Source organism: Coptis chinensis, unplaced genomic scaffold (assembly GCF_015680905.1).
Source record: "Coptis chinensis isolate HL-2020 unplaced genomic scaffold, ASM1568090v1 utg167_pilon_pilon, whole genome shotgun sequence".
Lineage (NCBI taxonomy): Eukaryota > Viridiplantae > Streptophyta > Magnoliopsida > Ranunculales > Ranunculaceae > Coptis > Coptis chinensis.
In genome coordinates this window covers 435,407-450,457 of record NW_028238110.1, presented here as the reverse complement: position 1 = coordinate 450,457, position 15,051 = coordinate 435,407, and positions in this window count along the sequence as shown.

Here is a 15,051-nt window from a genome sequence, read left to right as displayed (position 1 = left end):
TGACCTAGGCGACTCGGTGTTACCCGGTGTTGTACCCTTTTTTTAAAACTTTTTCAAGAAAAGTATAAGCTTCAGCTCCCTTGTCCATGAAGCAACCGCCGTTCATTATATCAAGAGTTTCTTTTTGATGATCGGAAAGACCATTAAAGAATGAACGAACAAGGACAACTTTTTCCATTGGTGATGAGGACATTCTAACGGAAGATCGATAAAAGCGACTCCATGCTTACGTAAAAGGATTCATGAGGATTTTGGACGAAAGAATTGAATTTTCCAAGCATTTGAGTTGTTTTTTCGAGTGTAAAAACTGAAGCATGAAAGCTTGAACTAGTCGATTCCATGTATCTATGGATGTGGCTGTTGTCCCGCTAGCCGATTTATGCTTTTTCCGCTAAAGTGAATGGAAGCGATCGAAGGAAGAGTTGTTCCTTAGAGATTGGCTGGATGGTGAAATGTTGTTGCCACTTGTTAAAGCCGCGTAAGATGATTGTAAGGTTTTTCGTGCTCCAAACCATGATATATAGGTAACAAACTGAAAACGTTTGGTGGGATCTGAAAATCACCGACAATGTCCTCAAGTTTGATCTTGGGAAGAAGGTCCTTCCCGTAATGCGATATAGAAATCCGAGAGGGCTTCTCTGGCTGGTGGAGGATCGTCGGCCATAATGACGAAGTTGATGGCGGCGAAGGATTGTGATGAAGGTAATTAGCGATAGAAGAATAATTTTTAGGTGAAAACTTACGAATTGCTTATCGTATTTTTTTCGGCGATAGGTATGTTCAATTTCTTTAGTGGAACCGGACCTTAATCTCATGCAAGCATAAAATTAGATCTAACTTCGTAAGAATTTAGTAGGACTCGAATTTTATTATTATCTTAAGCATTAGAGTTTAACAACATATGCCTAAAGCTGCTACTAACGTAGCGATGAAGCTAGGAATCACGATATACATAAACCAACGGCCAGTCACAAGAGATATGAGGGAGGCTTTCCGGTACAAGCGCGGTTCTAATTAAGTAACCTCAATCTTTCAAGTTTCCTTGACACCATCGAATATGATTAAGATTTATGGAATTAAAATTTATGCAAAGGCGGTATTAATTTTAATTTAATTAATTAATTAATTTTTTTTATTATTATTTTTAAGATTTATGCAAGGGTGAAAATACAAACATGCAAATACAATCTACTCATACAATACTAGGTGCGATTAGCATGTGAAGGTACTCTACTCATGCATTATAGCTATCATTATAGGCAAGCTTGTGTCATCGATAAATATTTCCATACGTGCAGGGCAAATATACATCGATATATCATATATATGCGCTAATTTGTAAATCGATATTACGTAAACGTATATCAATAGTAACAGCAAATTTGAATCACTCATATGCGTATCTAAATACATAAGCATCTTGGGATATAGTATACATCTGCAGATAAATCGACAAAACTAAACATGCAAAGTATTATACCTAAACTAAAATCGACTCTTGTATTGCATAATAAATCGATTTCGACAATACTCATTGAGATTGCGAATGTCTATAGAGAAGCGACTTTATCCCAGAGGGTTTAGAAACAACTTACCCAACTAAGATTTTAACCCTCGTTGGAATGTTCTCATCTTTCTTGACAAAATCGACTTATTAGACAATACCGTGTACGTAGACGTAGAGAAATGTTAAACATGTAACAAGAAATATTTATACGTAGAAAGACATATACCCATGCAAAACAGTACCATTAATATGTTAATATACATTAATATGCAATTCATGTCCGAGTAATCATATATAAATATTTACCGGTATACGAACTTGATTCATGCATAATTCGAGGCTAAAACTTAAATAATAATCCATAAATTTTTCCTAATAATATATACATGGCATACATGCAGAAAAACATAATAAAAAAATTTACAATAATCTGAAAATTTGGAACTGTAAGCGTCCAGCGTTTTAAGCCATTGAATCAAAACAAACGTTTTAATTAAAATTAACGCGATTAATCCCAAAGGATTATCGAATTTTTTCAGGGCCAGATATTTAGGCCTCGAAATGGATCAAGGTTCATCGGGAGATCTTTGGTGGTTGAACAGAGGAGCAACAAACAAGAAAAATGACTTCAGGACCGGGTCACACTTTTCTTGTACGACGACTCGATCTGGTATGCGCGTGTCGGTTAATTGAGAATGATTTCAACTTTTACAAAGACTCTTATAATCGCCTGAATTGTTGTTTCCCAGTCCCTAACTTTTGGTACCGGAAGTGGAGCGAAAAATTTGTGAGATTACAGTCTATTTCGAGGGGAAAATCACGAATTTTAACCAAAAAAATGTAAAAGCGAACGAAAAAGGAAATGAAGGAAAGAGAATGGGGGTTCCCCTTGATGCAACTTCCGATCAGTAGTACAAGTTCTATGGCTTTAGAACGATGGCGAGCGCCATTTGATGTATGCTTGTTTAACACTACTTAGAGGTTTGAACTCTCTAAATTGATGCAAAAGCACTCAAGGTTCCTTACTCACGATCTTACGTTTAGGTAGAGTTTGAATAAGGATTCAAACTAACCTAAAGTTTAGAACAACTACAAATTGGAAGTTACAATTAAGGGAACTAAGGAGTAAGGTTATAATATTAAAGCTAGGATTTCCTTCCTACACAAACATTAAGAAAGACATTAAAGTTTGAAAACATGCACTTAATACCAAAATAGAGATTTGAAAGAAAAGGTGGAGAGTTAATCCTCCTCATTTGAAACTATCATTAGATGTTGATTTGAAAAAGGTTATTTGATCCTTCCTAGACTCATAGACAAGCCCCTAATGGAAGAAAAGATTTGATCCCTAGCATATATAGCTCACTTAAGAGCTCACACATGCTAGCAAGTGGAACTAAGCAATGACTTATCTCTAAGCTCATTGCTTTGATTCCTAACTAGACACTATGATAACAGTTGTTTGAGATGATACATAAAATGATTAGTCTTTCCTACGAAATGAATGATGAACTCATCTACGTAAGTAAAACTAAACTATTTAGGATGCTATTCGTTTATCAAAGTTTCCTACTCTCAATTCTATCGAAATAGAGTGAAGTATGAAGTTCGTTCCACTCCTAGTGCCTTAGCATGGATGTTCTCTAATCTAATTAGTCGATCTTAAGTCAACGAGAGCTTTACGAAGGTGATATACTAACGATACTTACTGAATTTTAACCCTTGAATTTAACTCACTGAATGCTATGGAAATACGAGTGTTTGAATCTAGATAAAGAAATTAGGGAATTGAATCCACCTCGAATCCAACTTAACAACCTAAGCGTAGAATGTTGTATCTCAATTCTCACGTTCTTCGGCGAGAATTTCGAGTTCTAATCCCTAGTGTTAGTTCGTGGCATTTCTACCTATACTAACTAGCATGCATGTGAGGTCGTCCACCCATTTTCATGGCTTAAACACGACCTTCTAGAGTGGAATAGAATCTATAAACAATTCTATACTAACCACTAAGTTTCATCAAGGCTTCATCAACCCTCTAATGGAGGTTTTAGCCTTGAGTCATCAAACTATCATTTCCCATTGAAATTGAATACAACATATTACAAAAAGATTCTAACTTTATGAAATTTAACTAAACAATAATCAAAATCTAATTAATAACTAAGAATTGAATGATAACAAGAATTGAAATTAGATCTAATAAATTGTAAATGACAAAAATTGAAATTGACAAGAATAACTATTTTATTTATCTAATCAATAAAGAACAATGATTTAAAGTTTTAATCTAAAAACAGGGAATGAAATTCTAAAACTCGAGATCTAAAACTAATTAATGGAGGCTACTAATCTAATTTCTAATCTAGGTCTAACTATCTACCATTAACAAAGAGTGAAGCTTTGGTTTTTATACATTCAGATCCAAAAATTGCGCATGGGCTTGGAGCCATGTTTTGGGCGGAAGAATCGGGCCCAAAACCTAATTCTTTCAAATCAAAAGGCCTCTTCACTGCAGTTGGCTTCAACAGATTTTTCGTCTACTTCTGCTCCTCTGATTGGGTCCAGGCTTGGACCATTGGAAAGCTCTTTTTGAGCCGGTCGTTTTGACATAAGGTAGGCCCCATTCCGAGGTCTGAGTCCAAAGATCTACGCCTTCGAAGTTCTCACGACTTGTGTCTTTGTTTTACGCCCGCCGTCGACTTTTCAGCTTTTGGCCAGGGCTTTAGAAAGGCTTTATCTTCTTGAATCTTGGCCTTTAATCACGGAACTCCTTAGCAACCAACCATTGCTCCTTTATCTAGCTAAAGTGGCACATTTACGCACATAATGGACTTTGAAGCTGAAATGCATAAAACACGTAATCGGTATTAACTCTTTACTTATTATTCACATAATTGGTCTAAAAGTATGATTATTAAGGGGTTAAAACTACAGTTTTGGGCTCTTATCAAACCACCCAAAACAGCATTTTGCTTGTCCTCAAGCAAAGATGAGAAATTAGAATAAGTGACCAAAAAAATGGAGTTCTATCTACTCGTTTATTTGAGTCTGCGATTGCATTAACCATATCAACAACAAGGCTTAAACCACTAGGAATTCCCTAGTGGGCCGAGTTATAGCCTCGCGGAGAGTTTTCCAGTGAAGGTACTAACAAACTTCATCTATATACTACAACGACTAAGAAATAAAACTATTGTTTCCTTATTTATGTCTCAATTATCTATACATCTCACTAGCAATGAATCTGATAATAATCATGTCTAAACTTAAGCTAATATATGCATAATAATCAATCATCTACAAATAAACATATATACAATGAGTAATGCTATGGAATGCAAGATATGTGTCCGCGTTCAAAACTTTGGAATAACGCCCTTAAGTAGGTTCTCACATAAAGTCAAGACAAAAATCACTCACGATTTTTCCACTCAAGTTTTGCTACTCCAAAGGTGCGAGTGGGCATACTTTACCTTACAATCTCTCAATGACACACAAGGAAGCCCCAAGTTGATCAAACACATTTGCCACTTACTATCCCACTAACCTATTCCTAATTAAGCTAGAGGTCTTTATTAGGTGTCATGGGATTAGGAGATGGTTTAAGAAGGAAGGAAATGGATATTCAAAAGGGACAAGTCCTGAGATAATAGAGTCTTCATATTATGTAACTAGAGAAAACCTTGTTATTTACTTTTGCTTCTACACTTTGTTTCCATCCTTAGCCATTTTTTTTTTTTTTTCTTTGGCTTTTTACTCCTTTTTTATTCTATTTTTTTTTTTGGAGTTTTATTTTATTTCTATTTTTATTTATCTTTTCTTTGGATGGAAACTTCTTTTCTTTATTTGTTTTGAAGCAATTAACTAACTTTTGTTTACACAGGTTTTTCTCTTCTTCTTTATTCTTTATTCTATTCTCAGACTTATCTAAATTGGGTAGGTTGATTTATTTTTTTTTTTTTTTTTATTTTTTTTTTTTAATTTTGTTCTGTTTTGTAACAGGGGTAAAGGATTTGTGGTTTTATGAAAGGGGCTAATGAAAGGCTCGATTAGGCTTACTAGCGGAAAATATACTTAGGTCGAATTTCTAGCTATATCGATCCAAAAAGGGCCTAAATTCTCTCTTAGGACATGGTATAGTGGGCAAGCAAGTGGATGTGTGATTTCTCTATTCGGAATATACTTCTCCCTTGTGTCATTTCTCAAATGTTTCACTCATATAAGGCTTTAGGCTATATTCTCACAGGATTTGTAGAATAAGTACTCTAGCCTAGATTTCCCGAAACTTCTTGCCAAACAATCATAGATACTCATGTAATATATTTATAGATAGATGCAAAGATTATTACCTACATATTAACCTAAGTTTCTAAAAACTATTATAATGCAAAAGTTACGTTGAGACTTCTAGATTATTAAGAGCATAGAAAAGAAACAATACCAATATTCCTAAGTGTATAGCATAAACTTTTTATTTTTATTTTATTTTTAAGACAAATAATACGTAATATACAACCTAATATGTGCTTAACATTTACATCGTGTTTCTATACCACCCCCAAACAATTTGGGAGAAGGGGGTTCATGAAACAATTCAATAGCACAATTAAATTATGTAACTAACTAATTTTTATAATTTTTAACATTTTATAAATAAAAGTGCATAATTTACATCCTAAAAGTGTCTAATTTTTTGCAAATGTTTCTATCCCACCCCAAACAATCGAACGCTTTGTCCTCAAAGTGTAAAGAGATAAGGAAAGAATTTACCATAGAAACGCGTGGCAAAAATTGGCGCATCTGTGAATGTAAATATTGTAAAGATGATACGATAATATGAAGCACAATTAAACCGTGCGCATTTTAACTAACATAAACTCTCATTGGAGTAAACATTACAGCTTAGGGTGGCAACATGATTTGAAATGAATACCAAAATATTTTCACCCCCAAACAAAATTGGAAAACTATTTTTAAGTTTGAAATTTTTGTTTGGCCTATACTCCGAAAGTTGGTATTGTATTATCTAAAACTTGGGTCTTTTAAGGTCGATTCCCGAGACTTGCTAGATTACTATTTTTATAGCTTTAAACTTTTTACTTTTTTTTATGAATTAGGTTTAATATAAAGGAAAAACAATAAGCAAAGAAAGACATAATTCACACCATGAAAACATGACTCAAAACCAAGAAAACATGCAAGAGTGGAAAACATGAATTATGTGAACCGTGGACTTAGGATCCGTACTTACAACCACACACTCCATAGGGAGGGCCCGGTTACCTGAATGGTGCATTCACCAATATATGGAAATGAAAGGAAATACACCAAACACAAAAATTGAAATCGCTTTATAGTCGATACTTGAGACTTTATCTAAATATATGTATGAATATGCAGTTTATCATATATCAACAACCGAAATAGTTGTGGATCGTTCCATAAATAAATATCACAGAAAATATATCCAAACACAATCAAGCACCAAGATTTCCTACGACGCAGCCTAGTGGAATGAAAGCGAAGTCGGATAGACCTATAACATAACCGAAGCATGCACCTTATGTTTCATCTTTGAACGAGAGGGGTGTCCTAGTGAATAAGTGTGGAAAAGTGAATGGTTGTGGAAAAATATGGTGGATTAGGATAAGTTTTAGAGGGAAAGCATGGAAAAAATGAGGATGTGGGTTTAGCACAAAACTCATTCATGGTGTAGTTAGGGACTATCTCAAGTCCGAAAATGAAGGTGTCAAGTGGTTTATCCTTGGAAAGTATTTGTTTACTAGGTGGATTTAAAAAATCATGAAGCACGGGAGAAACTAAAGGATCGAAAAGCAAACTCGAGGTTCCTTTGAAAAGGTGGAGGGGGGGAATATTGGTGAGGAAGGTGAATGATTCTCGGCTAGAGCTCTCAAGTCCATATCATCGTAAATCTTGATATATGCAAGACATTCCTCAATAGGTGGGTCAAAAGGATCACCGGATAGAGATTGAAAAATTCATCTTCCGCCATAAAGCATCAAGGGATGAATGGTTGTTGGCAAGGGGACTCGCAAAGTGGTAAAGAAGCGGTGCAAAAGAGTTGCAGGAATTCTTCTTCGATTTCGCCTACTACCGTGGGAGTCATTGTTAAAGTCGAATTTCCGGAGAAAAGGAATTTGTTAATCTGTTTCTCCGAAACATGTTTTTGAAGTAATCTTGAGCTAAGCTCTCGATCATTCTAACCTCGCCATTTGTAGATGAATCGATATCGCGGTCCCTCGTTTGAAAACATTTACCTCAACGAAGATGGCCAAAGGACAAGGACATCGAACCATCGTGGCGCTTTATAAGTCGTTGGCGTGCCAAGAAGGGACGCCCTAAAATGATAGGTACAGAGTCGTTAGTGACTTTCGCGGTCGAGGATAACGGCCGGGTTGGGTAGTAAAAATTTTGGACTTTAACCAAAGACGCTTTCAACCACACCCTTAGAATACTTAATAGACCGATCGGCTAATTGTAATGTCATTTTAGTAGGTTGCATATCCTCTAGACCTATTTGTTTATACAAATAAAATGGGAGTAAGTTAACACTAGCCCCCGTGTCTAGTAAGCGGCCGCCGTGGTGAGAATCTCCTAAGGTGCATTGTATGCGAGATCGACCATGGTCCTTGTACTTAACAATTCCATTATTTTCGGATAAAGTTGGGAACTGCTCGTTAGAAAGGCGCTTTAGGTATGTTGGTCTTACGCCTAGTAGTGCACAACTCCTTAAGAAACTTAGCGTGGTTAGGTAGCTTTTTATAGCTTCGAGAAAAGGAAAGGTTTATCGTTAGATTTTGAAAACGCTCCTAATCTCCTCAAAGTTAGTATCCCCGTTAGCATGGCTAATTTCTCGAGGGAACGGTGGTTTCGCTTCTATATTTAGCGTATGGCTCTACTTGATGTGTAACCTTGGCTTTCTGTTTCTTAGGTTATGGTTTAACCGGGTACCTCTACGCTGGTAGGTTCTTCGGTTTCTATTTCGCATCTAGTTCGATATCCGGTGTGGAGTATCGATGGGGTAACTATAGGCATAGTTACCTTGTTATCAACCACTCTTCCAGAACGGAGAGTGGTGATGGCATTTAGCTCACTTACGGATGTAGTTTCCGTACTAGTATTACCGTTTACCTCAAAGGCTGTGTTTGCTGTTCTAGGGTTGGGTATCGCTTGGCACGAAACACACCTTTGGTTGGATTTCTCTTTGGCTAACCGTTGGTTTAAATTATTAACGGATTGTAGAATGTGTTGGTTAGATTGAGCCATGGTTTGAAAAAGTTGTTGGCTCACTTGTATGAAGGTGTCAAGACGATCGGGTTGTGTGGGTATAGTAGTCACGGGTGGTGTGACTGGAGCTATCTCGCGTTGGTTATTTATGGGCGGATTGTGATAGTTATTATTTACCGGAACGATACCTCTATTTGCATTATAATTATTATAACTACATTGACCTTGTGCTTGACCTTGTCGAGGTTGGGCTTGGTTGTTATAATTATTATAATTACCCCGACCGCCCTTGTTGTGGTGGAGCTTGGTTATAACCGCGTTGCCTAACATATTGATTATTGTACCACTGTAGGTGTGACTTGTTGGTTATTTCTCCAACCGGTTGGGATTTTGTCTCCGGAGCGTTAGGTTCACTATTAATGGAACAAGAATGTTCATAGGCTATAGACACGATTGGGAGCCGGGATGCTCGGGACTCCAAATGTAAAACTATGGATTTGAATTTACATTCATGACGGGTGGATAGGCTTTTGTTGAATAGAAATAGCCTCTACCTTTTTAGTTAGAGATTCGATTAAATTTTTAAGTTCGGATCGGGTTTCATCTCAAACATACCGGGCGGCCTTTAACTGTTGAAGAAGAACTAACAGAGCGGGGATATCATCACTCCCCAATTGTTATTATTAGCGTTTAGTTTGTTCTTCTAAAAATTTGTAAGCCTCCGGGCTCCTTTACTTAGGAAACTACCCCATTCATTATGTCAAGGACTTCTTTATGGTGATGTTGAAGTCCTTTGAAAAGGCACGCACTAACGTGTCTTTTGCTAGATTATGGTGTGGACACTCTATAAGCAGATCGGTGAACGATTCCAAGCCTCCGAAAATGATTCATGAGGATTCTCGTCGAAAAGAAGTGAATCTTGGAAAGCATTTCATCCGCCTTTAAAGGGTAAAATGTTCCATAAACAAATTGAACAAGTTTGGCCCATGAGTCCACAGAATTAGCGCTTGGGCAGTTAACCAAGACGCCGCCTTTATCGCTAAGTGAAAGGGAATACCCTCAATTTAATTTGTTCCGCACCAACCGTAGGATGGTGGAATGTTATAAGGACTTGTTCAATCCTACGATGTAGCCGATAAGGTTTTTCATGGTCTAAACCATGAAAAACGGGTAACAAATTAAATATATTTGGGGATGCGAAATCCCCAATCGGTCTCGCTAGAACGATGCAAGATTTAGGGCTATCGCCAAGGCTTTATAAAAGTCGAGAGAGGAGTCTCTTTTCTTTAGCCATAATATCGTGGTGTGTGTGAAATAGTAGCTAGAGGTGTAGTGGGTGGAAAACTAGATAGACTTGTTTGTTGACATTGCCGCGGTAATTATGTTAGTTGTTTTTCTTCGACCGCACCTTAATCTCATGCAAGACTAAGTCGAACTTAACTAAACATGCAACACTCCAAACAATTCTCGATATACTAGTAGAAACCTCTAACCGAGATGCGAGGTGTGGAAGAAAGGAATACCTGATTGGCCCTTGCTTCGCTTTATGAATAGCGTCTTGTTTACGCGTGTTAAGTGTAAATAACAAGTTAAAACACCGAAAAACTTGAAAATCGAAATTCAAAACAAACCTCGCAGAAATCCGAAAAATTTTGCTTAGGCTGGTGCGCCGTAGATAGCGGGTCGCGGCCTCTTGTCCAAGAATCCTTAGCTGGTCGCGGCTCGGTCCGAGGGCGGTCGCTGGTGGTCCAATAACTATAGGGCTGGTCGCTCAAGGAAGCGAAGCGCTGGGTGCCAGAGCTTTCAGTATAGCAGCGCCACTTCCTTATAGGCGCCGGGTCGCTTCCAAGTGTATATTTTTGCGAACTTTTTCAACAACTGAAATGGACAACCACGATGAATCAAACAAGGGTGGGTGGGTTTAATGGGACTTAAAATGACTAATTCTACTATGAAAACAATGCTAAAGTGCAACTAAGATGGCGTGCCATTTTTGATAAACATAAAATGAAATAGTTTACCTACTTAAATGAACGATGAACTCAAAACGTAAGTAAACTAAAACTATCTTATGTGTCTATTCGTTTATCAAAGTTTCCTACTCTCAATTCTATCGAAATAGAGTGAAGTATGAAGTTAGCTCCACTCCTAGTGCCTTAGCATGGATGTTCTCTAATCTAATTAGTCGGTCTTAAGTCAACGAGAGCTTCTACGGGTGATATACTAACGATACTTACCTGAATTTTAACCCTTGAATTTAACTACTTAATGCTATGGAAATACGAAAGTGTTTGAATCTAGATAAAGAAATTAGAGGGAATTGAATCCACCTCGAATCCAACTTAACAACCTAAGTAGGATGTTGTATCTCAATTCTCACGCTCTTCTACGAGAATTTCGAAGTTCTAATCCCTAGTGTTCGTGGCATTTCTACCGAATACTAACTAGCATGTGAGGTCGTCCACCCATTTTCATGGCGAAACACGACCTTCTAGAGTGGAATAGAATCTATAAACAATTCTATACTAACCACTAAGTTTCATCAAGGCTTCATCAACCCTCTAATGGAGGTTTTAGCCTTGAGTCATCAAACTATCATTTCCCATTGAAATTGAATACAACATATTACAAAGATTCTAACTTTATGAAATTTAACTAAACAATAATCAAAATCTAATTAATAACTAAGAATTGAATGATAACAAGAATTGAAATTAGATCTAATAAATTGTAAATGACAAAAATTGAAATTGACAAGAATAACTATTTTATTTATCTAATCAATAAAGAACAATGATTTAAAGTTTTAATCTAAAACAGGGAATGAAATTCTAAAACTGAGATCTAAAACTAATTAATGGAGGCTACTAATCTAATTTCTAATCTAGGTCTAACTATCTACCATTAACAAAGAGTGAAGCTTTGGTTTTTATACATTCAGATCCAAAATCGCGCAAGATGGGCTTGGAGCCATGTTTTGGGCCGAGAATCAGGCCCAAAACCTAATTCTTTCAGTCCAAAAAGGCCTCTTCAACTGCAGTTGGCTTCAACAGATTTTTCGTCTACTTCTGCTCCTCTGATTGGGTCCAGGCTTGGACTATTGGAAAGCTCTTTTTGAGCCGGTCGTTTTGACATAAGGTAGGCCCCATTCTGAGGTCTGAGTCCAAAGATACGGCCTTCTAAGTTCTCACGACTTGTGTCTTTGTTTACGCTGGCGCCGACTTTTCAGCTTTTGACCGGGCTTTAGAAAGGCTTTATCTTCTTGAATCTTGGCCTTTAATCATGGAACTCCTTAGCAACCAACCATTGCTCCTTTATCTAGCTAAAGTGGCACATTTCTGCACATAATGGACTTTGAAGCCTGAAATACATAAAAACACGTAATCAGTATTAACTCTTACTTATTATTCACATAATTGGTCTAAAAGTATGATTATTAAGGGGTTAAAACTACAGTTTTGGGCTCTTATCACACTACACCAACTATCATTTTGGGATAGGGTGTAGAGCTAGTTGTTCTTCCTAACAACCTACCAAACCAACAAAAATTGATTTACCCTCACATGAGTTGGATTAACTCCCCAAAAGGGAAGTTAGCTCATGATCCTTGGGACAAGGATTTATAAACTAAAAAAACAAAAACAGAGAGAGAGGGGAGGGAGGGGAAGCTAAACAATCAAACTCACTTCTATTTATTTTCTAGAAGAAAACAAGTGTTTCCTCCATTAAAACTATTACAAGCTTTCTAATAAAAACTAAAAACTAACTTATGATTTTTTTTTCACTAAAGAACTAAAATAATGCCATGTGAGGAAAAATAAGTCAAGGGAGTAAATGGAGTGTCCCCCACCTTTGTCTAATTTCTTCTCCATTTGAGAGAAATCTCATTTCCTCCTAATGTGAATCATCAAACCACATTAATTCATTTTATTCACCACATTAAAACAAAGTGACACCTTGCCTTTTTTTTTCACTATTAACACCTAATCTAATTTATTACATGCAAGGTGTCAACTTTGCACCAATAATTTGTTATTTTTGTCTTGACATGCTCCATGATTGATGACTCATCCAATCTTGTGGCCCCGTGATAGTGGGCCCATGTGCGATCAGATGGCGGTCCCATTATTTTGGGCGCTTTACAACTTCCCCGCCTATACGTAGAGTTCATCGCCTCGATTGTCCGAAAGCAGCTCTCTTGTCGATTCGAGTCCCGGTTCGAGAGGGTAGGAGCTTTGGAAGTTTGATGCTTCGTGCGGTTGGGAGAATTCATATATACTGCCTCCTCGTGCTTTTATTGGGTTTAACCAATATTTCCATGTTTACTGCAAATACCTGCAAAAGTATGAAAACATATTTATTTCATGATTATTAAACACATAATTAACCAAATTTATATGTCTTAATCATAATACACTTTTGGGTGCTTATCAAAAGTCTTAGCCCATATAGAGGTGGTATCCTTAATAGCTTTCCAAGCCAGTTTAGCAAGCATTGTCTTGTTCATGTCCCCAGCTTTTCTCAGCCCTAGGCCAGGCTTTGGGTTTACAAATACCATTCCACCCAATGGTGTGGATGCTTTTGCTGTCAGCAGTACCATGCCACCAGAAATGTCTGCAGGCTTTATCCAGTTTTTTACATGTGGATTTAGGTAGCTTGTAAGTTGCCATAGCATATAAAGGAGTAGCTTGGGCTACAGTTTGAATGAGAGTGTTTCTACCAGCTTGGCTAAGGACTTTAGCTCTCCACCCTTTTATCTTACTATGTACTTTATCTACTAAGTAATCAAAGTCCTCTTTCTTATTATGAGATAGGACAATAGGGACCCCCAAATACTTGTCCTTTTTGTCAAAAAATCTCATCTTCCAGAATCTTTTCAAAATCATTTTATGCATTCTATGAATATTTTTGCTACAATATATATTGGACTTACCATAGTTTATCTTTTGTCCCGAAGCTTCACAGTACTCCTCTAGGATGCTCTTAAGCTTCCAACTTTCAGCCAAATTGGCTTTAGTGAACAAGATAAGATCATCAGCATATAAAAGATAAGTGATAGGAGGGGCATTTCTTCTGATCTTAATGCCATGAATATCCCCATTGCTTTCAGCCTTAGCAATCATCCTGGATAAAGCTTCAGATATAAGAATAAACAGGTAGGGGGAGAGAGGGTCTTCCTGTCTAAGACCTCTATCAGGATTAAAACTCTTAAGAGGAGAGCCATTCAACAACACTCTGTAAGAAACAGTAGAGAGGTATTGGGAGATGAGGAGTCTCCACTTAGCACTGAACCCCAGCTTATGGAAAAGATTATCTATAAAGGACCATTCAACCCTATCATAGGCTTTGGCCATATCCATTTTTAAAGCTACAAACCCTTTTTTTGTTTTCATATTTTTCATATTGTGAAAGATTTCACTTACAAGCCCAATATTATCTCATATACTCCTACATTTTATGAAGGCTCCTTGATAAGGGAAGACTATCTTATTTATATGTGTCTTAGGTCTATTAGCAAGGATCTTAGCAATAATCTTAAAGCAGAAGTTACATAAACTAATAGGTCTAAACTTAGACATGTGATCAGGATTAGAAACTTTAGGAATTAAAGCAATAAAAATTTCATTGAAACTAGAGTTCATGCAACCTTTATCAAAGAAATTTCTAACACAGTCAATAATGGAAGGGCCAACAACATCCCAGCATTGTTGGTAGAAAGTATCATGAAAACCATCAAGTCTAGGGGCTTTGAGCCCATCTTTTTTACCACATTCACTTACAAACCCCCTCCCCAAATTCACACAAAAAATAAAACACGCTTAACCCAAGTTGATTTTTTTTTTTTTTTACTTTTTGTAATATCTATCTAATAAAAAGCAATAGTGTGGAGCCCACGAGACTCCATCTAATGGTTGTCATTGTCTTTTTCTAAGTTGTGACATGGCGGATCCAAGTGTTTGGAGAGTTTGTGTAATTTTTGTTAAGTGTAATCAATACTATGGGATCTATCCAAAAATCAACCAAAAGTCAACAATTGCAGCTGGACTTATAAATTATTGGGCTAGTCCATAAACTGTTAGCGCCTCCAATTGATTTGGGCTTATAGATAATGGGTAATTGGGATGGCCTTGCGGCTGTATTTATAAATTGAGTTATTTTGCTGGTTTTGTGCCGAATATTTTACGTCTAAGATGCGTGTACGTCTTGCGACGAAGGCGCGATGAGTTGTCGGGGTAATGTCGCAGGCGCGTCGAGGTCTCGTGGGCCGTAAGCACGGGCATACCCTAGTAATA